The 22,166-nt window shown below is 42.6% G+C and overlaps 1 protein-coding gene across 10 annotated transcripts in view; it reads right to left on the reverse strand.

Annotated features, from left to right (window-relative positions):
- NDRG3 (NDRG family member 3) overlaps positions 1-20,911 on the reverse strand; it is a 60,191-nt gene extending 39,280 nt beyond the window's left edge. For 4 of the 10 annotated variants that reach the window (XM_088174995.1, XM_088174991.1, XM_088174987.1 and 1 more), the window contains exon 1: positions 20,814-20,910. The gene's annotated coding sequence lies outside the window, so the exon portion shown is untranslated. Of the gene's footprint in view, positions 1-20,707 lie in introns of all 10 variants that reach the window. The other 6 variants (XM_014886239.2, XM_088174988.1, XM_088174983.1 and 3 more) reach the window with 3 other exon arrangements.
- Between the last annotated feature and the right edge of the window lie 1,255 nt (positions 20,912-22,166).

Here is a 22,166-nt window from a genome sequence, read left to right on the forward strand (position 1 = left end):
CTTTGAAAGAGTCTCTTCTGATCATGGTATCTCTTTCAAATGGCTTTGCAGCATTTCCCTTCTCCCCAAGGCAAATGAAACGAGCAGTGACTGTTTCCACCAGTCATGTTACTCACATAATGTTCTATGTCCTTTCATGCCCACTGTCATCACTCTAAAGCAACATCTGTGTTAGCCAGTGTCAGAGCTCACTCAGCTCAGACTGAACCACAGAGCCTTTGCCAGTTTCATGATGAGGGACCTGCTCCAATGGACCTGTTCCAAGATACTTTCACATCTACTACCACTGCTCACTCACTTCCACTAACCCTGTAGCTCAGGAGGTCCCACCCAGGCACCAATGAGTGCTCTGGAGGGCTTTGGCTAGATGTTTGTCCAAACCAAAATAGTGTAGCTCTTCATCAGCACTGTCGCCATCAAGGCATCCACAGCACCTTCTCCTCGTGCCATCTCCTCCCTGTCCTGTGTCCCCCCCTCCAGCACTCACTGTGTGTAGCTGACCTCAATTGCTCCCCAGCACACGCCCGCCCCTGCAACACCAGGCAAGTGGGGAAAATGCTGTCGACAGCAGGAACGTGCTCTTAAGCAGCTTAGGATGAAATCTGACTGCTTTTCACCAGATACTTCGGTTTCCTCTGCAGTTTTATTTTCAAGCTTGCTTCTGCTTCATTTCATCCATGTTTCCTACAAACCAACTGTGTTTTCACACTTTAAGTGAAAAAAAATTAATCAAATGCGAATACATATTGCATTGAGTAAAGTATTCCAGAGCAAGGTGAATTGGAAATCTGTTTAAATAAGATTTGAACAAGGATTATCATTAAATACAGGATTTCAATTTACCGAAATTTAATGCTGATTTTGCATTTTTTTATCTTATTGAAAAAATTGCATTTTCACTGGTTACTAAACTTTAAATTGCAGTGATTCAAGGCCAGGTTAGATAGGGCTTGGAATAACCTGGTCTAGTGGAAGGTGGACCTTTAAAGGCCTTGTAAGGGCCAAACCATTCCATAATATAACCATTACACCAAACTGAGCCTTCCTGTGGTCTGTACCAGTATTTAAGTTATTGTACAGTTAAACAAAGAATTAGTCAGACCTCAGTTTTCATATTTTCTAATGCAGTTTTGATTGAATTTGTGTGGGTTGCTACTGGGACAGAAGAAAAATATTGAAATCAAATGCATAAGAAAAAAATTGTAGAGTAACTTGCATTTAAACCTCATGCTAGCTCAAATATATAAATTGTACAACCTAAACCTGACGTAGTAACATATTCATTGGTGAAGGTGATCTGTTGGCATGTGCAGTGTAATACATATGTATGTATATAGACACACAAATATATGCGCAGTCTGGATAAACCAAACTTTGAAATTATCACAGACATGTGCAAAGTTCAAGAAGAACAAATAGTTATGCTCCTCAGCAGCTAAGAAAACAAATGCTTCTGGTCCAGCTCGTTCAGGTAAAGCAGAGCCTTCCACTGTGCTGTACATCTATATACATTTAAATAATTTTAGAGTCTTCGAAGAGCAATCCCATGCTTTTCTTGTTCATTCAAACTTGAACACATGGATTTTGGCCTTCAGAAAATAGTATACTTCCAGGCAAATGCTGATCAAACACTTCAACAGCTCCAATTCCAAGTTATCCACCACGGCAGACATGGGAGAGTCTGTAAGTTTTATTACAGCAAATACATATTGTTCAATATTAAATACTGATGGTTAATAAGAATATCAAGTACATAGAAGACAGACATAAGTCTCAGTATTCAGTTTCACTATCTTTACCTGCTCTAGCTGCAGATTGCTTGCAAAAGGGGCATTCACAGGACTGATAGAAATTTTAAGAACACATTGTGTGAAAAACAAATTGCTAAAATAAGATTTTTATTATATGCATTTTGTCCCTTTTTCTTCATTAATAAAATATTCCTCTTTAACATGCAGCACTGCTCCTGGAGCTTCCCAGAATGAGCTCTTTCACTGTGGCACAACCTGTGTCATTGAAGGACAATCTCTTCTCCAGTATCAGTGCCATTACATCAGACCCACTGCGACTGCCACACAGCTGTCCCTTCCATCATTCCCAGTCTGTGAATCTGCTTCCAAGCACAACATATCCTTGTGCGTGTCAAGCTGAATTGCATGTCCCTCCTGAAGTAGCTGGCCAGGAGAGGCAATTCCACTTAGCACAGTTAAAAACAGTACTGGATACAGGACAGAAAATTCAGGACCAATTCAGGAGGTGATTTCCTTACTCATTTAACACAATTGTGAGCTTCTGCCAAAAGCAACACTCCTGTCCTCCCTCCCTACAGGAGACAAAACTTCCTTCCTCTCATTCCCTTGCACCAGGCTGATGATTATGCAGCAACATGGCAAATCAGGTCTCCTTACCCTCTCCCTAAAGTGTTTTTTCAAGGACTATCTTTCACTTGGACCAGTGAACTGACTGATGAAAAGGCTCCTTGCATGCCATCTTTTTTCTAAAACAGTCAAGTATCTTGATTTGAGGTTGGATTGTAAGAAACCAGGTGTCTGGGCAGTGTTAGTTCTTCAGCTGAATCATGGAGCACATAATGTACATGCTCAGGACACTGCCAGATGAAATGCAGGGACCTGCACTTAGCTTCAGAGTATGATAAATCTAATCCATTGTCCTGGGGTACAATGCAAAAATGTGTATTCTATCACCATCTGTTAAAATGTGGGAGGGGTGGTGATCCTTATCTCTGTGGGAGATATCCTCTGCTGATGTGCCATCTGATAAGATCGGGGGATGATCATCGTTATCTTTTCACAACCCATCCTTCCTCCAGAAGATATATTCTGTTAATGGGCCATTAAGTCCTATTGTGTGACTGATAAGATTACATCATCCCATTGGGAGATGCCCCAGCCAGGGGCAGGAGCCAAGCCTTTCCTACCTAGATAAAAACTGGGGTTTGGGACACGAAGTCAGTCCTTTCCACTGGATCCCAGAGGAAAGTCGGACCATTTCCACATCATCGCTGGATCTTCGGAGGAAAACTGCACCTTCTACAGGAGCACTGCTTCAACGGAACCACATCTGTCATCCAGGAGGACTGCAGCCACCATTTATAGGGACTGCTACCAACACCCTGACTGACAGGGTGTCAGGTTGTATTTCTGACTGTGTCGGTGGTTGTTTCTTTTATATTATTGCATGTATTTTATTTTTTCTCTTTTCTACTATGAAATTGTATTACTGACTTGGAGTCTCGCACTGGTTTTACTTTCAAACCAACACATCCATCTAGATAGAGTGCATACAGAACATAGGACAGAACTCTGATTTTGCTAATTTGAGTTGCCTTATTGTAGGGTATTATTTCAGGACATATAGAGGCACTAGAGTTTCACCTCACAGCCCTTGAAATAAAACCCAGATCCTTAAGCTCTCTCCTTTGCTCTGTCCCCTTTCAGCCAGGACCAAGCACTGCCTTTGGGAATGTCTGGCATGCATGACTGCAACATGAGCAGATGTAATGCAGACTTTTAGCCAGGCTAGCTTTCTGCTGGTTTAGTGAGCTGAAGGAGCCTATCACACAGTCACATAAACATTAGAACCAACTCATGTAATGAGGACCAGACACGAAGTGACCTCTGGAACTGCCTCCAAATTCTGCAGTCTAAGTTGAGGATCACATACAAAAGGGTAAGGGAAGATACTTACAAACTCACTAGTCTACATGGTGCTCTGTAAATACAAGTAACCAAGGCTATAAATGAATACCTGAGTACACATCAGCATGGACACTCATGCTCTAAGTTTCTGAAATGGATACAAGCCTTTTGATAAAACAGGTAATAATGTCTTATTTCAGAAACATCCCTAGAAGTGCCCAAGGCCAGGTTGGATGGGGCTTTGAGTAACCTGGTCCCATGGCAGAGATATTTAAGGTCCCTTTCAACCCAAACCAGTCTGTTATTCTGTGACGCAGCAAAAGACCACATTTTCTTTCAGCCACTGTAAGCATCCTCCCTTACAAATTACAGGGGCAATTTAAAAATACCTGCATGAACACGATAGAGAAATAGGACAGAAAATACCAGCTACTTAAGCCAAACACCACTCATAAGAATGACCTGTGTTTTAAGTGAGTTATAAAACTGCATATAAAGCAAATACCTAAAATACCATTAGAAGGCAAGTGATATTTTTCATAGAATTAGCAATGCTTTTCTGCAAGCAGCTGGAAGTCAAAGGCAGATGGCACTCTGTACCGAACACACCTTCCCAAATTTTGTCAGATAGGCCTAAGGAGGAAACCTTACTTACCAGGTTTCCATGTTCACCCAAACCCAATTTGCTCTCTACTGATTTCCAGTGATGTTCTTGGTTCCGGTTGCTTGTGAGCTTAGCTTTTCCTGCAAAAACTCTGGTCATTACTGCCTGAGATCTGCAAAAGCCCAGCAGGCACATCCTCCTAGACTTGTAAGATCCAAGCCCTTGCCTTCTTAAAATGCCAACAGAACTTCAGTTTCCCTTTTTCTCCATCCTTCTTTCACTCCCTTTCCTCATTCTCCCCCACACTGATTCCTGTTAAAATCTGAGAGACCAAAATCAGAAACTGAAGCTATCTACTGTGTGAACTGGACTGGGTAAATAACTTATACCAAAAAAAAAGCTGTGTTTAGAAAGGTAAGCTGAATCTGCACAGCTTTTGCTTACAATATCTGTTGAGTAAAAGCAATTACTTCGTTTTTCCTCACCCAAACTTGTCAATCCCGAAGTCCATGGGTTAGATCAACTCAGAGTTTAGTTTTCATTAAGAAATAACAGTGCAAGTTAAGGTGGTTCCTAGTAAGTGAAATTCAGTTTTGTACATTTGGAATATAGCAAACATTCACAAGCTTAAGACAGTTTCACATCACACATCTTACAATGGAAATCCAAGAGCCCAAGGGCAATTGTCAACTAGGACACACAGCTATTGTAAACAGACCCCTGAAGATACTAAAATACAAAGATTTTCCTTCTTTCAAAACTAACTGAAGATCATGTCACAATGGTGGGAGACAAGAGACAACATGACACTGAGTTTTGTGCAGCCAAGAGAGGTTATTGGTGGCTACAGCTCTTCACATAGGCTCTCAAAGGACTCTGCATTGGAACCTGACTAGCTATGACTGCTCCCCACCCAGCTCACTGACTAAGAGCTGCCTGCTTACCTTTATCAGCAGGGACTGGCTAGCGTCTGCTCTCTGTAGCCAAACCCCTCCTCCTCTTATGAGGCATACAGACCATCTGTCTGTTGTCATAGATCTCAATACAATTGATTTGGTTCTAATACTCCAGTCCTGAATAAAGCTGAACCATTGCACAGGTTTCCTGTTTGACTCCTCCGTGTTTAGAAAGGCTTGGTTACAGCAGATCAATTCCTAATTTCCTAATTTTCCCTAGAAACCAGAATGAGATAAGGATGTATCAAACTAAAGCAACAATGAAGGAAAAGCTGACTACACCAAAGTCTAAAACTACTTGATCAATTAAGAGGAAGTTTCTCAGAAGCCTGCTCACAGCCTCTTTCTCAGGTAAGGACAGCACAGCAGGAACATGGAAAGGTTTCTGTTTATGGGACCTGGATGCAATTGCAGAACCATGTAGGCTGGAAGAGATTTCTGGAGGAGAGATTACTCTCCAAGCAAGAGAAAGTTCAAAGCTGGATCCAGTTGTTCAGGACTTTACAGATTTGTAAGTAATCTCTAAGGATGTAGATTTTAGCATAGAGTACTATTAAATACGGTTCTCATTGCAAAAGTAGTTTCCTTTCATCCAACGGGAATTTCCCTTGCTGCAAGTGGTATCAACAATGAGAGTTTTAACCTGAAAACATCACAGGCCAGAATGAAAAGAAAAATGAAAAAAAACACATTGGAACTATTTAAAAATTCCCTTTCTAAAACTGTTTGATAATGAATAAGGAGTCGACTCAGATACTTCACATTAAAGGCAAAGTTGGAGCAGAAATTCATCTCCTGGTAACTTTTTCAGGGCAGATGTTAATATATCAAATAAAACAGGCTTAATATTAAATTGATTGCCAACTCTGAAAAATGCTCAGTATTTTCCAGAAAAAGAACACGCGAAGAACTGCACAAGATCTAAGTAGTGTATCACCCAGTCTGATTCAGTTCAGCAGCAAATGTCTAGGATATGGCAAAATAAGAGCACCTGACAATAATTCCCCTTTGCCTGTACGTCCATGTGTACTTCAGGCAGCATCTGAAGTCTGTAGAAGCTTCTTCCCCAGTGCACTGAAACTCTGCTGCTCCTTGTGAACACAGAAGTTATTTATTCTCACACTTTGTACTGCAGAGAAACATTAAGGCAGCTTCGCCCATTAAATCTTGGTGCCTCTCTCCTTCCTTGAGACACAAAAATTATCCAGAGCTTGACCTATTATATACAGAATACTCTTTCACCCCATTATTACAAAAAAACCCCAAAATATGCAATATAAAGTAACACATCCTGGAGATTTTATCAAAGGCTAACTCTTTCTGACAGCCCATTTGAACAGTTCTGAGCAGTCACAACTCCCACTACCCACACGTGCTGTCCAGAATAGGAACTTCCCAATGCCCTTGGCAAACACCAGCCTCAACCCTACAAAAGCCTGGCAGTGCCTTCTCTAAAGACAGCTGGCTTGCCAACACTCACCTGGAGAGAAATTATCAAATACTTTTACTTGTTCCTTTCTGTAACGTTACTTGCACATTTCTCCCATATTAACCTTTAAGCAAAATTTAAGTGATGCAGGTATCCCAGACATAAAATGAAAGCCCTAGTTACATCTATATTGATTTTAGTCACTCCAACATTACTCCTTTTTCCTCCCTTTACAAGCTTTGTTGCCATATCCTTTTGGAAAATGGCAGCTGTATTATATACCCCATGGCCAGTATTGCAGTGTTATAGCTGAGGTATCTAAAAAATTCCTCAGAAAATACTTAAAATATTCTGAAGAAGGGCAGTCGTACCATAAAATGTAAGAAAGACAGCACTAGTCAGGCGAGTTGTGGTACAATCAGGCACCAAACCCCATTGTAAAGAACATCACATTCATTTAAGTGACCAGGAGGGAACTAAAGCATGGATGCTCTTTTTAGCTTGGTCCACAGCAATTGCAGCTAATGAGCTTTAGCTGACTAGTGGAGAGGTCTGAGAACACCCACAGAGCACAGGACATACAGTTATCTGTGAAACCTCAGTAACACAATTACTCTGGATCATAGTAACACTTGAAAAGTAAAATGATAGTAACTCACCTTACATCAGCACCTCGAGTCCAATTCAGTCTGCGGCACAGCCCTGCCCTGCTCAGGAGCAAGGCGTCCCCAGGGAGACACAAGGTCCTTGAGACCAAGTGCACACACAAGTGACCATGAGGGGTTAGGTCAGCAATACCAGCACTCCACTCCCATATTCTTTCAAACTCCAAGTACCTCAAGGATTTGCAGATAAAGGTCATAGCTTTTATTTAATGAACTGGAAATAATGACATGCTTCTGTGACTAGATGCCCTTCTGCAGGTCCGGAGCAGATGTTAAACACAACTCAGAAGCACAGTTTACTTGAGTAGTTTATGAGTTGAAGTTAGTGAAGTTTGTCTTTACAATTCAGTAAAGCAATGTTTAGCAAGGTGCTAAATCGGCCTAAAATGGCAAGAAATTAATTCTGTCAATAAATATGGAAACACAACAAAACACAGGTAACAAAACACAAATAAATAGTACCTATACACTGAAACCATATCCAGTTTCCATGAATCCAAAACCACCTGCTTTAACTCCTGTGGAGCAATGCCAAAACAACACTATTGCAACTGGTTGGTATTTTAATGTTGTATTATTTCTGTAGTACATGCAGCTGGAACTACCACCACAGCATAAGAAAATGCCACCATCCCAGCGAATGGTCAGACAAAGAGGGTATATTAGGTCTTGCTGTCACAGAAGTTTTAATACACCAATCACAACCTGAAAACACCAGACACAAGGCAAATCTGTATGTCCTGAGATGCAGGAACTGTAATTGACTTTATCAGGTATTTCTATTACAATATATTGTTGAGAAGTTGCACTGATTTTCCCAATCAAAATTGATCAGAGGGGCCATTTCAGCCTGCCAAGCTGCATATACTTACGCCATCATTCCGAAGGATTTCTCTTGTGAACAGAGCTCTAGAGCTAAGCTTACAAAGCCCCATGAACAGCATTCTGATGAAGTGTTAACTGCAGAATAAATCAGCTTAAATCCAGGGAATTGTTCCAACAGATTAAAAACTCAGTGCCAAAGAGAAAGGAGGAGGTCCTGCTCCCACTTCAGAAATATCTCACTTTGTTTTGAGCCTGCCACCCACTATTTCCATTTGGTGGTCTTAGTCCTTTCATCAAAAGAGACAGTGAATAATGGGCTCACATACATGCCATGCTGCTAAGATTGTGCTTCTATCATACCCTCTTCAAAGACATCTTTTTGAAACTGAAGAGCTTTGATCTATTTATCATTCTTTACAAGGAACTCATTGCACACCTTTGATCACTCACATCAGCCTTTTCTGAATCTCTCCCAGTTCCACTGAGTCTTTGATAGCAACGGGATTAGAACTCATGCAGCACTCACAACACAGGTGCACTGTGAGCTTACACACCACCGTTTCCTAGTTTGATCACTATTACTTTTCCACAAGCATCTAACCTTTAATTTGCTTTTCTAAACAATGAGATATTTTGATAGAGCTGCCTATTATAACCCCCAGTTCTGCCTCTGACTGGAAAAGCAATTCAGAGCTCATCACTGTACACACACAGTGGGGGCTGTTCTCCAGCTGCATTACTTCACTCTGCTGAATTTAAAATGTTACTTTATCACTTAGTGCCACAGACACTGTTTCCTCAAAGCTAACTATGATAATGTATCTTTGTTGATACAAATAAAGGTCACCTGTCTTCAGGGTTTTTTCCTAACTTTGACTTTTCTGTGCTTTTGGCTTCCACATCTTTCTCTGGCAATGGTTAATATTGTGAAAACACTGTATAAAATAAATCTTCCATCTGTGTGATTTATAGCTATATTTTTATTGGATGTCCCAATAGTCCTCATGGTCTCAGAAATGCCGGTTATTCTTCACTCTCCTCCTGCATCAGTCACCCTTTCATAAAGCTTTATTACTTCCCTTTGTCCTCCCAGTGGCTTCTTCCCAAGGTGCAAAGTCCTAAACTGTTTAATGTCTCCTTCTCTCTTCTAATTCCATGCCTTTGCTCTCTCATCACCTCTCTCTCTTTTCTAGTTCTCTTAGACTCAAGAGCTTGCCAGATTATGCTGATAATGAGCTCCAGTGTTGATTATTCATATGGTTTTACTGCTTTACAGGACTTTCACACTTCCTCAGGGAGATAGATCAGAGTTTCTCTTTAGCAGTGTGCCTTAATGCTGCTACAAACCTTCATAAATGTGCATGCAACCTTCAACAAAATGCCCTGCTTCCTCCACCACTCTCAGAGTTGGAAATTTCATTAAAAATACTTTATTACATAATTTTAAATCTAAGACACTCATATGCTTCTCTCTTGACCTCAAGCTGACTTCCACTTGGATTTTTTTTTTTAAATTAGCCCTTTTATGTACATTTGCTCATTTGTGTATAAGCTACACTAGGAGATGCAAAGAGAAAAAGTGTAAATGCACCGCAGAGAAGTCCTATACTCCTCTCCTTGTTCAAGAGCTTTTATGAAATAAAGGGTGCAGAGGGAATCATCACAGACTCAGGTATTCATTTATTTTCAAAACCTTGGCTTTATCTGGTTTAGTTGAGTAAGTTCATCATGATCTCTTTCTAGGCTGTACTCTTGATCTTCTTGGACCCTTCAGGCAAGGCTTCTTATGTCAATATTATTCAATGCAGTAAAGTCAGAGATCAGTTTCTTTGATCTACCTGAACCTCCTGTTTAGCAAAGGAACACAATTTTTTCTCCACAATTCCTTCACCAAACCACACATTGGTATTAATTAGTCTTGTTTCTCTTGGGATCTTTTGAGTCAGCAGGGAATAACTGCATTTAATGAAGGGACCAACACTTTCCGCTGCAGTCCAATACACTGGCACCTCATACACTCTTGTTAAATATTCACCTCAGTTAGAGATTAAACGTTTTGATTTTCCTTCAAATGAAGGTGCAATCAGGGTTGTAAAATAACAAGATGTTATTTCTTGTAACCAAGAAAGAGGTAAAAGTTCCAAGGCTACTTCTCCTGCAATGCCTTTGCAGCCAGTTTGGAGAAAAAGAAAACCCTCACCATCACTGATTGAAAGCTGTTTTCTACCTTCTACCATGCAATCAGCAGTAATAAAAGTCATTGCTCTTCATCTAACCACTGCATGAGAGAGACAGCACAGCACCACTCAACCAAGCTTCTTACCAGGTCGTGGTGATTGTGTTAATGCAGGTGCTCAGAGGAAGAAGAAGCAGCTGTCAATGTTAAGTTGTGACTGTTCATTCCATAAAAATGAGGAGTATACAGGCATGCCAGTAAAATAAGGATGGAACTTCCTAATGGCTGCCCAGAAACCACTGCAGGCCTTGTCTGTTTGGCCAGACAAGAGAAAGAGATCCCCCTCCTACTACAGCTGCACCAGGAGTTCAGAAGCAGCAGAAGACACCAGGAGGAAGGCACCTCTGCTCCCCACAGCCTGACCTTCCCTGTACCTCTGATGCACACAGATTATTGAACCCTGCTGCAGGGAAGCAGAGACCAAGGGCATGGAACAAGTCCCTTGATGGATGGAAAGGTGAGTGCCAGTCTTAAAAGCTGAGGTCCCAGACCCTGGAATCACTGCTGCTCAGAAACCTTGGACTTTTCTTAAAAACATAAAAGAAAATATGAATCTCGCGATTTAGGATAGGATAAAAATACTTCAGACTGCACTAAAAACGTTTAAAGATCAGGATTTAAACTCTGTGAGCCTTTCCTTACTGAATGTTTTGACAATACAAAAACTGTATTTGTGTAAGTAATTTTTAGGCCAATGAGTTGACTGATAATGGCTTCTACATAAGCAGTCCATTTTAACAGAGAGACAGGATAAAAACAGCAGCATAAGTGCCATGCTAATAATCAATCCATAGCCCAGAACAGGTGAAGGCCAGACATCTGAGAAAACATGAATACATCACATCAAGGAATAAAACTATTGAAAAGCAAGCTTTCTGCATTACAACACTTCTCAGACAATTAATGCTCAAGTAATAAATTAAGCTTTCTGGTGCAATGTGTTTCAAGCCATTTAAATATTTTCCCCAACAACTACTACCTACCAATGAGAAAAAGCAGAGATTCATATTCTGGAAACCTCCTTATATAGCTGAATAATACATGCCTAAACAGTTCTTATTTTATGAAAATTAAGTACTGACAGCATTTCTCCTGCATTTAAACATAGCTTTAAATTCATATTTCTATTTTACTATTAATATCTTCAAAGCTTACTATACCATACAATGTACTTTACTGTATTTCTTATTTCTTCCTTTTTTTAAGGAGAGCACAGGCTTCTCTGGCTGTTTTATTGCTTTTATTGTTAAGAAACTCCTGTCTTTGTTAAAGAAAAATGAAACAAAGTCAAGGGGGAAAAAGTAGTTATCTATTGTAAGGCCAAAGGAAAAAATCTGCATTACTCTTCTACAACTGACAAAAAAAGATAATACAATGCTCAGTGAATGTCTCCTCCATCTGTCTGAGAAATCCTATGCAACACAATTTCCAAAGCTGGCATTTGAAGGCTGTCTTGGGCTTGTTTCACAAGCACCCCCCCCCCCCCCAAATACTTTTTAAACAAGGAAAAAAAGATGAAAGTTGTTTCCCAGATCAAAGCAGCTCTTGAGGACACTTCCTGAAGCTCAGCCCCAAGTAACACAAGCACTCAGCTGACTGTCCCTTCCCAAAAGCAGCTTGTGTGCTGCCTCCCAGGGCTGCACATTCCCATCGTCTCTTCACTGCTGACACTGGAATTCCTACAGAAATTCTGCTCCCTTCAGGATATCAGAGATAATTAAAAAAAAAAAAAAAAAAGGCAGAATGACAGACTTCTTAGACAGTTTTAGAAGTCACCACACTGCCAAGGAAAACAATGTTCAGTAAGGAAATATCATTTTCTATCACCTAAAACCACTGCCAGAAATGGAATGCATTCACGTGGAACAGGCACAGGACCCCCTTCCCGAGAAACCAACTGGTAAGCCCTGCAAATCGCTTTAAAAACATTTTTATACTGGTGTGAGTGCACTATACATACAATTATAGTGGCCTAGAATTCCCCTTGAAAACACTTCAGTTGGGCAATTACTACCAAATGTCACAACAAAAGCCATTTCCCACAGTGTAAAAGCTCAGTCACTGTCCAAAGGACCTGATGGGTTGATTATCCTTGTGAACCTTCTGGAGCACAGGTGACCAGGCAGCCTTGGTACTGACACTGTCACTTCCCAGATTCCCAGAACTGCTCCAATACCTGCATACAGGACTGTCAGCCTACCTACAATTTGGAAACTGTTGCCAACATTTCTACACATTTACAAAGAATTAATGAAGACATACTCAACACCAACAGGAAACGAAACAAACAAACAAAACAAAACCAGCACAAAACCATTTGGTAAGGAAGGCACAAGTCTCTGTTACTGCTTTGGTATGACCATCTCAGGCCAGAGAGGGACCAGAAAGGTGGCATGACATCAAGATTGGAGAAGACCTCTAAGGTCATTCAGTCCAATCATTAAAATACTAAATCATAGAAAAATCTTCCATTTACCACCCAAATTATAAATATATCAGAAAGTAAGATGGGGGGATGGGTGCAGCAAAGATGACAGCATTCCTTATCCCTGCACCTTCATCCTCTATGCTTCCCAGCATCCCACCACATGTTCAGAAGAATCAGGATAGTCCCCAAGGAAATCAGATCAGCAAACGTTTTTAACTTCCTTGCAGGTCTGGGGTGGGAACTGGAACACTGGCTGAGTGACAGGGAGTGCTGCAGTACAGTCAACTACTTTTAAGGCAAGTAACACCTCTGAGTAAACCATCACAGACCTGAGATGGCTCCTTCCCTTGGAGCCAAGCCACAGAGAAATCAGACAGCAATTACTGTCACAGAAGAGTCTGGTCACAGATCCTCTGACCACATGCAATACATCCAGACAAGCACATATTCAAATACCAGGACATCAAAAATCAACCTGGCTTTAAGTTTTTTTAAAAGCTTCTCCAACTGCAAGTCATCAAAAACTCTTTTGCATGTTGGAAATGGGAGAAATGCTCATGGTTTCTATTTTCTAAGATTTGAACTGCTACAGAAGAGATCAGAGAAAAAGCTCTTGGAGAGCAAAGAGCTCACAGATATACGGAGGTGTTTCCTGAAGCTTGGCTGGCAACAAGACAGATTTTGAGTTGTTTGGGGCATTTTAATAGAAGCTTAGAGAAACTTCGTGATCCCTTGGAATCACAGGCAATTTGTTTCTGGCTCCTGCCTCATGTGGTCAGCCCCACAACTGAGTCCAGGGACAGGACAGCCATGAGTGCCAAGTCCATTTAAAACAGTTACAAATACAGAAATTATGTGTCCAAAAGGTATTGAATACCTGGGCAATGGTTCTGCTCAGTGTGGTCAAAAAGATATTTTAAACCTTAACTGCCTTATGCAAGACCCCTCATAGGGCAGCATTCCCAGGCTGGGGTACACTTGGATCTCTACAGCACACAGCCCATATTGCTGCTCCTCTCTGCAGGGCAAGCCTTGCTTTTTCTTCAGCATGGCACCAGGAAAAAAAAAAAAAAAAGACACTTAAGCAGAGATGACCTGCTACTACTTCTTTAGCTCTTTTGTACAAAGCTACAGCCCCCTCTGTGCTTTAGTATTCACTCTGCTGGAAAAGTCCGGCTCTTCTGCAACTTAGAGGCTTTGGCTGAAATCTTGACAATGACAGGTGAGTAACTGAAAAATATCAGTTGAGAGCCCTAGATTATGCCAACTCTTCAGTTACAATAATTCGGTTCTATAGCACAGCAGCACGAATGAGTGCGGTGCCCAATACTACCAAGTCACAGAGTGGCCAGGGAGACAACCCAGGCTGCAGCCCAGCACTACAGGCTAACACAGGCAAGCCAAGGACTCACGAAGGAGACATCCTGATGGCCAATCTTCTAAGCAACAGCTCCTTTCTTATGTTTCTTCGAACACCAGAGCAGCAGCTACAGTGGTTGCATCATATAGGCATTGCACATTTTAAAATGCTGAATAATATCCCCCCTCCTAAAGCAATGTCCTCACTGTGAACCAGCAGCTCTGCAGTCCCACAGCTCTGCTCTCAACTCCAATGTACTCCTGGACCCCGCAGGCACTGCGACCTCACCTCACAGGTGTGACTATGCTCACCTGTGTGGGGATGGAGCAGAGGCCATCACTGACAGGTGACCTCAGACTATTTAATAAACATGAATCAGCAGGAATACCTGTTCACTGTTCCATTCGCCTACTGCTAGAAGTAACAAAAATAAAATCTCTCACTGATATTTTTCAATTATTAATGTTTCAAATTAACTACTTAAACATGTTAGGAAAGAATAGTTTTATTCTGTGGCTGAGCTAATCCACACAAAGATTTTCTCCCAGCCCTGTGTCTTTCTTTAGATCAGCCAATGGATAAAGCCCAATTGCATTGTAAAATGAGAAAAAAAATCTTCCCTGGCTTTCCTGAGGGCCATATGATATATATTTGATAACCTTTTCATCCAAGCTAAAGGAAAACAGAAGTTTAATTTGTAACAAGGGCCATTTCTGTCTGGAAAACCGTATCAGAATGAACTACATAGGCAAAATAGCAAGTGTCAAGTTCTTATACAATGATTAAAAACACTTCTTTGTCAACTGAGCAACCTGTCTTTGCCCAAGACTGCCAGCATTGTTGTATTAGTTCTCCACCAAGGTAGAGACAAACCATGCAGCACGTGAGCTGGCAGCACAGAAAAGCAGACTTAAGCCACTCCCTAAGTCGCATCTTCTACCATCTGAACACAAGCCCTCCTTTTCCAACCTAAGTCATAAGCTACATACTTACACAAATCAAGATTTTCTTTCTGACTATGCAAAGGTAGAAATACCCTTCACAACCTGAACCCATCCCCCTGTCCCAATATTTTATTGGCTAAGTAATAAATTTCAAGACTACCACAGCCAAAAGAAACTGTTCTGTTTCCACACAAAGACAGTCCAAAAAAAGCCTGAGCACTACAGAAAAATCTACTGAAAACTACTACGTGTGACAACAGTACTGGAGACTCCAGGCAAATTTTCAAGAACAGATATGAAAAATCAATTTAGTGAACAGAAATTTCATTAAAGATCTATATCCTCTGCATTTTGAAAACTTAAATGTACACAGACCTCAAATAATTCTGGAATTTATAAGACACTATAAGGGTATCAGTAGCAAAAATTGTGAACTTCCAATTATATTTTTAAAGTATATTTGATGCTTACAAATTAATTAGAATAAAGTCCATATATAGGATAAAAAGTATTACTAGATCCTTATTAATTTACATAAATGCACTAAACCCTCTCCTTAATCACTGTCTTTGTTTAAGGAATTCCAGATGCTATCCCAGGGTCAGACTGTTTATTTGCCTCAGCATTGGGAAACCATCCAAGACGAAGTCACAAAACGGACTGAATAGGTACCGGGTGTAATTCGTACACCCAGCCATGCTAATCTAACCACGGCATCAAATGGGACTATTTGAAATAGGAAGTCTCAGCCCAGACTACAGCTCAGACAGGTGGCATTTCAGTCAGCAGCAGCAAGCACAGACACATGCACTCACCTGACTGAACTGATTCTAAAGGAACCCCTACATTTGTATACTGCCAGTACACCACCACTAAATCAGAGTTCATTTAGAATTGGTGGGGCTCATTTCCAGTCGGAGCTGTTTGCAGACTGGGTTTACTGGGGGGCAGCAGGAGTGCCAGGGGGCACAGGACACGCAGAGCCTCTCCCTGAGCAGCATTCACGGCACACAGTCACCATGCAGAGAACTTCAGAAAATCCTTAGTGAGAAAGCGCCCGCCTGGGCGGGTTCTGCAGCTGAAAGCAGACCACCGAGGGTGGGCATAAGTGGCCAATTTTCCCAGGGAGAGAACTGCAAGGAATCTTTTGCAGCACTGTACTATACACTTATTCATAAAGTCTGGAAAAACGGGCAAGGAGCAGAGTGAAAGTCTCCTGAGGACACAAGCTGTTCTGAGAGCAAAGAGAGAGACTGGCTGAAGATCTGCAATAAACCCTCTGAGAGCAATAATTGAGAAACAGAATAACAGATTAAATTCAGTGCAAATAAAGATGCAGTCTGAAGATAAATGGTCCTTATTTCACATATAGAGTGGTGTGCTCCAAACTGATCATTAATATTCAGAAAATTTTGCTAGAGTCACAACAGATTGATTAAAGCATCAGTTCAAAGTCATTCCATGCACGAAAAAATAATGTTAGAAAATTATTAGTAATAAAACCACCATATAAAAATACGGGATGGGTGCAGCTTAAATCCTGGATGCAGTGCCTGCTCCTTCCTTTCAGAGAACATAATGGAAATGAAAATATTTTTTAAAAGGAAACAAGGTTTGAAAATACAAATGAGGAATAATCAACCAGGCTAGGGTTCTTCTGCCTGGAAAGAGATTGCTGCAGTGATATAGAACAGAAACCTGTAAAATCATCAACTGAATGGAAAAGGTAAATTGAGATCAGTTCTTCACTGTGTCCAAACAATACAATAGCTAGGAGATAGGAAATTAAGCCAGCAGCTGTGAAGTTCAAAACAAAACTAACAGAGGAAGTCAGCACCTACAAGGTGATTCTGTGCTCTGGAAAATCTCCCTGGGATGTGGCAGTGCCTTACATTTAAGTGCATGGGAGACATGGGCTAGTTCACAGAAGAAAAATACATTAATCATAAACAAAATAAAAGCAAACAGCATCTACCTCTTGACATCCTACAAATTACGAGAGATAAGAGGGCCATCAGGTAAAGGTTTATATTATACATCCTGACCTTATGCTCTTCTCTTTTTGGTCATTGTTGGAAAAGAACAGCGTTCTTACACGACAAAAATCAATTACGTCTCTGGTACTCCTCAGGCCTTTTTTAAACTCACACAGCTTACTTACATGGCAAAATCTGATCATCTCGGGAAATGAGGACACAGAGGGGCTGGATTAGTACTCTGATTATTCAGCAAACTGAACTGGATCAGGAAAACCTCCTGAAGGTGGTACGAGAAAGAGCAAGAATATGCCCAGCCCTTTTGCATGGCAGCCAGTCTTTTGATCAGTTTAAGGTGTAAGATACAGCTTCAGCAGCAAAGCAGAGATGAAAAGGAAGCAGCTGATTGCCTATCTCCTCCGTTCAAACACACAGGTAAAAGTCACAATTCCAGCTTTTGTGGAGGGGAAAAAAAGAGTGCCATTTCACATCTTCAGTCCATCTGGTAACTATAAAGAGAGTCTGGTTTCGACATGACTGAATAGTAAAGGTTACTTTAAAATTAAACATAACATTTATAACCTCTCCTGGATTTATATTACGTAAAATAAGGAAAAGCCCTTTGGGGGACTAGGCCCATTGTAAACACAAATGCACCAAGTCTGGAAAGGACGATAGCCAAATGAAAACAGAGCTATTCCCTCCATGCTTCCCACAGCACCCGTAGGATTACTGCAATAAATGGTGCTATACCAGTCACAGAATACAACAGGATATGACGAGATAGAAAATGGTAAGTGATCAGTAAGATCATTAAAAATCCAGTAAATTCCATTAATAATTCAGAATTTAAAAGAACAGAAATTCAGAATTTACAAGAACAAAACTGAAGACCAAGTGAGGTTATTGAAGTCTCTCATCAACTCTGCTCTGCACAGTAGTAGGCACAGTCGCCCAACCCTTTACACAGCAGGACCAAATCACAACTGCTCTGCTTAATAACTGACCTGACAGGCCAGAACACTTAGAATTCCCAAGGGAAAAGCAATACAGGGTTTTATTATTCCTCCAAACCACATTCAAATAAACATGAAACCACTGAGGAGCACTGAGACAACTATCAGGAGCACTGTCTTCAAAAACAGCAAACTGCTCCTCTGCTCCTGGAACCACCACAGGTTAAACCAGGCCATCAAATTCACAGACTCAAACAGCCTAAGCCAGCCCTGCATAGTGCCCAAGTCGGGCTTAGGCAGCACAGACATATTTACTTGTATCCAAGACACAGATGACAGATGAGCACAAGTTAAACCCTGCTCAGGGAGGGTTACAGTGTTAGCACTGCCTATGGAAACAGAACTAAGGGTTTGGCTTCACCATTTATCAGGAAGAAAGGAAGCTACTGTTTGTGAGAATGGCAACGAAGTAACTAGAAATTTAAACCCCTAGTCTCGTCTTACACATAAAAAACAAACCGTCCAAAAATTTAAAGCTGAATTGCTTTCTTTTTTTCTTTTTCTTTTTTCTTTTTTTTGCTTTTTCTTTTGCTTTTTTCTTTTTCTGTCCTTAAACTACACTATGATTATAAATTTTTGTGCTTTTTACTGAAATACCTATATATTACTACTTTGCTGTAATACTTACCTTGAGTATACAACCGAGGAATGTTTAAAAAAAGAAGTCTCAGAAGTATTTTTAAAAATATTTTCTAGTATATCTTTAAGGAACCAAAATACATGATGTAGCTAATAAAGCCTCTGAAATCCAAAGGTACCACTACACTTACACTTTACAATGAAAACCACTGAGGACTGTGTAGGACCAATGTGAAATAAGAGCTGCAAATGGGAGCACTGGAGGGTTCCTGAAGGTGATCTGAGATTAGAAAAATTCAAATCAAATGTGTTTAGTCATTTCAATTAATTTCTAACCTCAGATACAGAATGAGTAGCTAGGAATATAGTTATAAGTTTCAATAATGCTGCTTCCAGCAGTTGTATCATTTCAATTGTATTATATTGTTTAACTTTCATTGTGTAACATTTCCAGCTTCTGCCTTTGCAAACACCTTGATACAAGGCAAATATAAGGCACATGAAGCTGCTCCCAAAGACACGGTGCTTTGGTGTGCCACACAAGGTTCAAAATCCCAAATAAATAATTGAAATTGAAACAGTCATTGCCCATCTCGAGCCTCCTCAACAATCCCCAATCCAGCGGCCAAAAATCCAGATGAATCCTACTTATCTTGCTTCTTCAGGACTCTATCCCAGTTCACTAAGTGGGACATCTGGTAAGCTCTGCTTGCCTAGCCCAATAACATTATTGTGCTAGAAAACCTTCATACTAATTTTAAATTGAGTTCCCTGACTTTACATCACTTTTCTGCTTTTCCTCTAATAGGCTCTAATAGGCTGCTGCTGCCTGGTTTGCCAGGCTCCATCATTTGGAAGACTTCCTTCTACAGACAAGGCAAAGCAGAAGCTAAAGCAAAGAGCCTCCAAGTCCTCTGAACATGGGGGACTCACAAGCATGCCTGACACATGTAGCAGAAGCAGATTCTTCGTAGAATGACCTGGGTTGGTAGGGACCTTAAAGCTCCCCCAGCTCCTACCCCCTGTCATGGGCAGGGACACCTTCCACTAGACCGGGCTGCTCCAGCCCGGCCTTGCTTAGCTGTATTCCATTCTTCTCCACTTATAACCCCCAACTTCTCATTACCTCAGTATTCAGGGATAAAAACTCCTTTGGATTTCCCAGACGCAGCCCCCTGATCCTTACCACACAGCTCCTGTTCTCTGAAGCAAACACGCGTGTGACCAAGTCACAACCTCACAGTAATTCACACTGTGACCGTACCTGTCACGACACGATCGCACACCGGCTTCAACCTCCTCGGGCTCTGGAGCCACCAGAGCTGCACAGAGCCCAGGCTGTCACTCAGCAATGCCAGAGCCCCGGGCGGCCGGGACAGGGCTCACAGCCTCGCTTGTTTGGTAACACCCCATCTCCTGTACTGCCGTTTATAATGATGCTCTTTATGATAGCAGAAGCCTCTGATTTCGCGACAATGTTTTGAATTACACCTTGTGACTTACGCTAAACACAAAATATTTACTAAACAGAAAAAAGACATGATGTTTCAAATCAACGAAAGTCTTTAAAAGCTATTCCCTTCCCATTCATATTCCGACAAAGATAGGCCGAACTAAAGATAAACACCTAGTTTACGTTGACCGAGGTCTGAGATCTGAATACCAGGAAGAAAAGCTATAAATGAAAGAAAGCAGAACGCCCGACGCACTCCCGTCCGTTATTTACATGAAAAAAACAACCCCGCAATAACCTCGGGCACTTCCGAGGCGTTTCCCCCACTCGCAGCGCAGCCCGGTGTGACGAGGATCATTTCCCACTCCCAGCACGGGGAGCGGGCGTCTCGGCCGGCGCCTCACAGCGGAGCCGGGCTGCGCTCAGCCCCTCCTCAGCGTCCCGTCTCGGCGGCGGCACCGACCCCCCCCCCCCGCGGCGAAATCACCCCCGCCGGCGCCGGGGCGCGGCGGGACACACGGCGCCCGCGGGCGCGGCTGCCATTGACTCCGGCCCGCCCGCCGCTGCCGCCTGGTACCTGCTGCTCAGGGGCAGCCGCGAGTCTCGGAGTCGCGGCGGTTCCGATTCTGCAGGATCCCGCGGGGTGGGGGGGAAGGTCCCGGCGGGGCCGGCCCGGGGCTCACCTGGACCGCGGTACCTCCGCACTCCGCCCGCCGCGGCACGGAGCGCTCTGCGCCTGCGCGGGGGCCGCCTCTGCGCGGGATCTGGACTACGAACAACATGGCGCCGCCCCCCGCCGCTCTCGGGCGGTGCCTCGCGCAGCATCCCCCTCCCGCCAGCAGATGGCGCCGCCTCCCTGTGGGCGCCGTGAGGGCCCCACTGACGGAGCTGGGCCGCCGGCGCTCGAGACACCGCCGGGGCTGGCGTGGTGCGGCGACCTCCTCTGAGCACGGCTGTCCCGCCGTCCCCGCTCGGGAGCTGCAGCCATTCCCGTCCCACACTGAGCTCGCTGCCTGTCTGGCGTTTCGGGCACTGCTCCGTGCTATCCTCCACCTCCTCCTGCCTTTCCCCCTCTCTAGGAATATCTTCAAGGGGGAACACTTGCTTCCCAGAGAAGTGTGATATCCCCAGGGCCTCTCGCCTTACCCTTAACATTTAGGATTGAGGTATTTCCCAAACCCAACCCACGCCCTGGTTTCTGGTGCCACCCTGTGGTCCTGTGAAGTGCCTTTACCTCGGGACTTCAGTAATTAAAGACTGGATAGCGATGGAGTTGGCGAGCTAGAACTGAGGCGTGTGTAGGTAAATCATTCATGAGTGTGTTCCCAGTAGACCGAGATGGGAGTCAGACTCTTCTCCCAGGGAGCAAGTGACAGGATGAGAAGAAATGGCTTCAAGCTGTGCCACGAGAAGTCCAGATTGAATGCTGGGGAAAATGTCTTCATTGAAAGAGTGGCCAGACATTGGAAACTGCTGCTCAGGGCAGTGATGGAGTCACTGCCTTTGGAAGAGTTCAAAAGGCATGTGGATATGGCACTTGGGGACATGGTTTCATGAACACAGTGGCATTGGGTTAATGATGGCCTAAGAGGGATTTTCCAAACGTAATGATTGTATAATTAGAAAAGAAAGATCAATGAATACATAATGTGGATGGGTGGAAGCCTCAGATGCAGCTGGTTAGGGCCACTATAAGACCTACTACTTGCACCATGGACTTCAGAAGTACTTCCCAAAAGTCCTCATACCTGAAACTGGCAGATTCCCCTTACACCACTCCCTCCTGATGCCCTTGAACAAAGTCTTGGAGCAGACAGCATTTCAGGCAGACCACACCAGCTGTATTGACTGTGCCTCCCTATGAGGACCAGGATCTTCTTTGAGATCCCTCTTTGGAAGTGGGCAGTAAGTGATCACTGGGTACAAGCCAGCCCCTGAACACACTGGCTGAGATGTACCTGAGCATACCCATAGAGGCCTGAATGGCCCTGACCAGCCTCACCTGGGAGCCCCACCCCACCCTCGGGAAGTCACAT

This window comes from Sturnus vulgaris, chromosome 17, assembly GCF_052056855.1.
Source record: "Sturnus vulgaris isolate bStuVul1 chromosome 17, bStuVul1.hap1, whole genome shotgun sequence".
Classification (NCBI taxonomy): Eukaryota; Metazoa; Chordata; class Aves; order Passeriformes; family Sturnidae; genus Sturnus; species Sturnus vulgaris.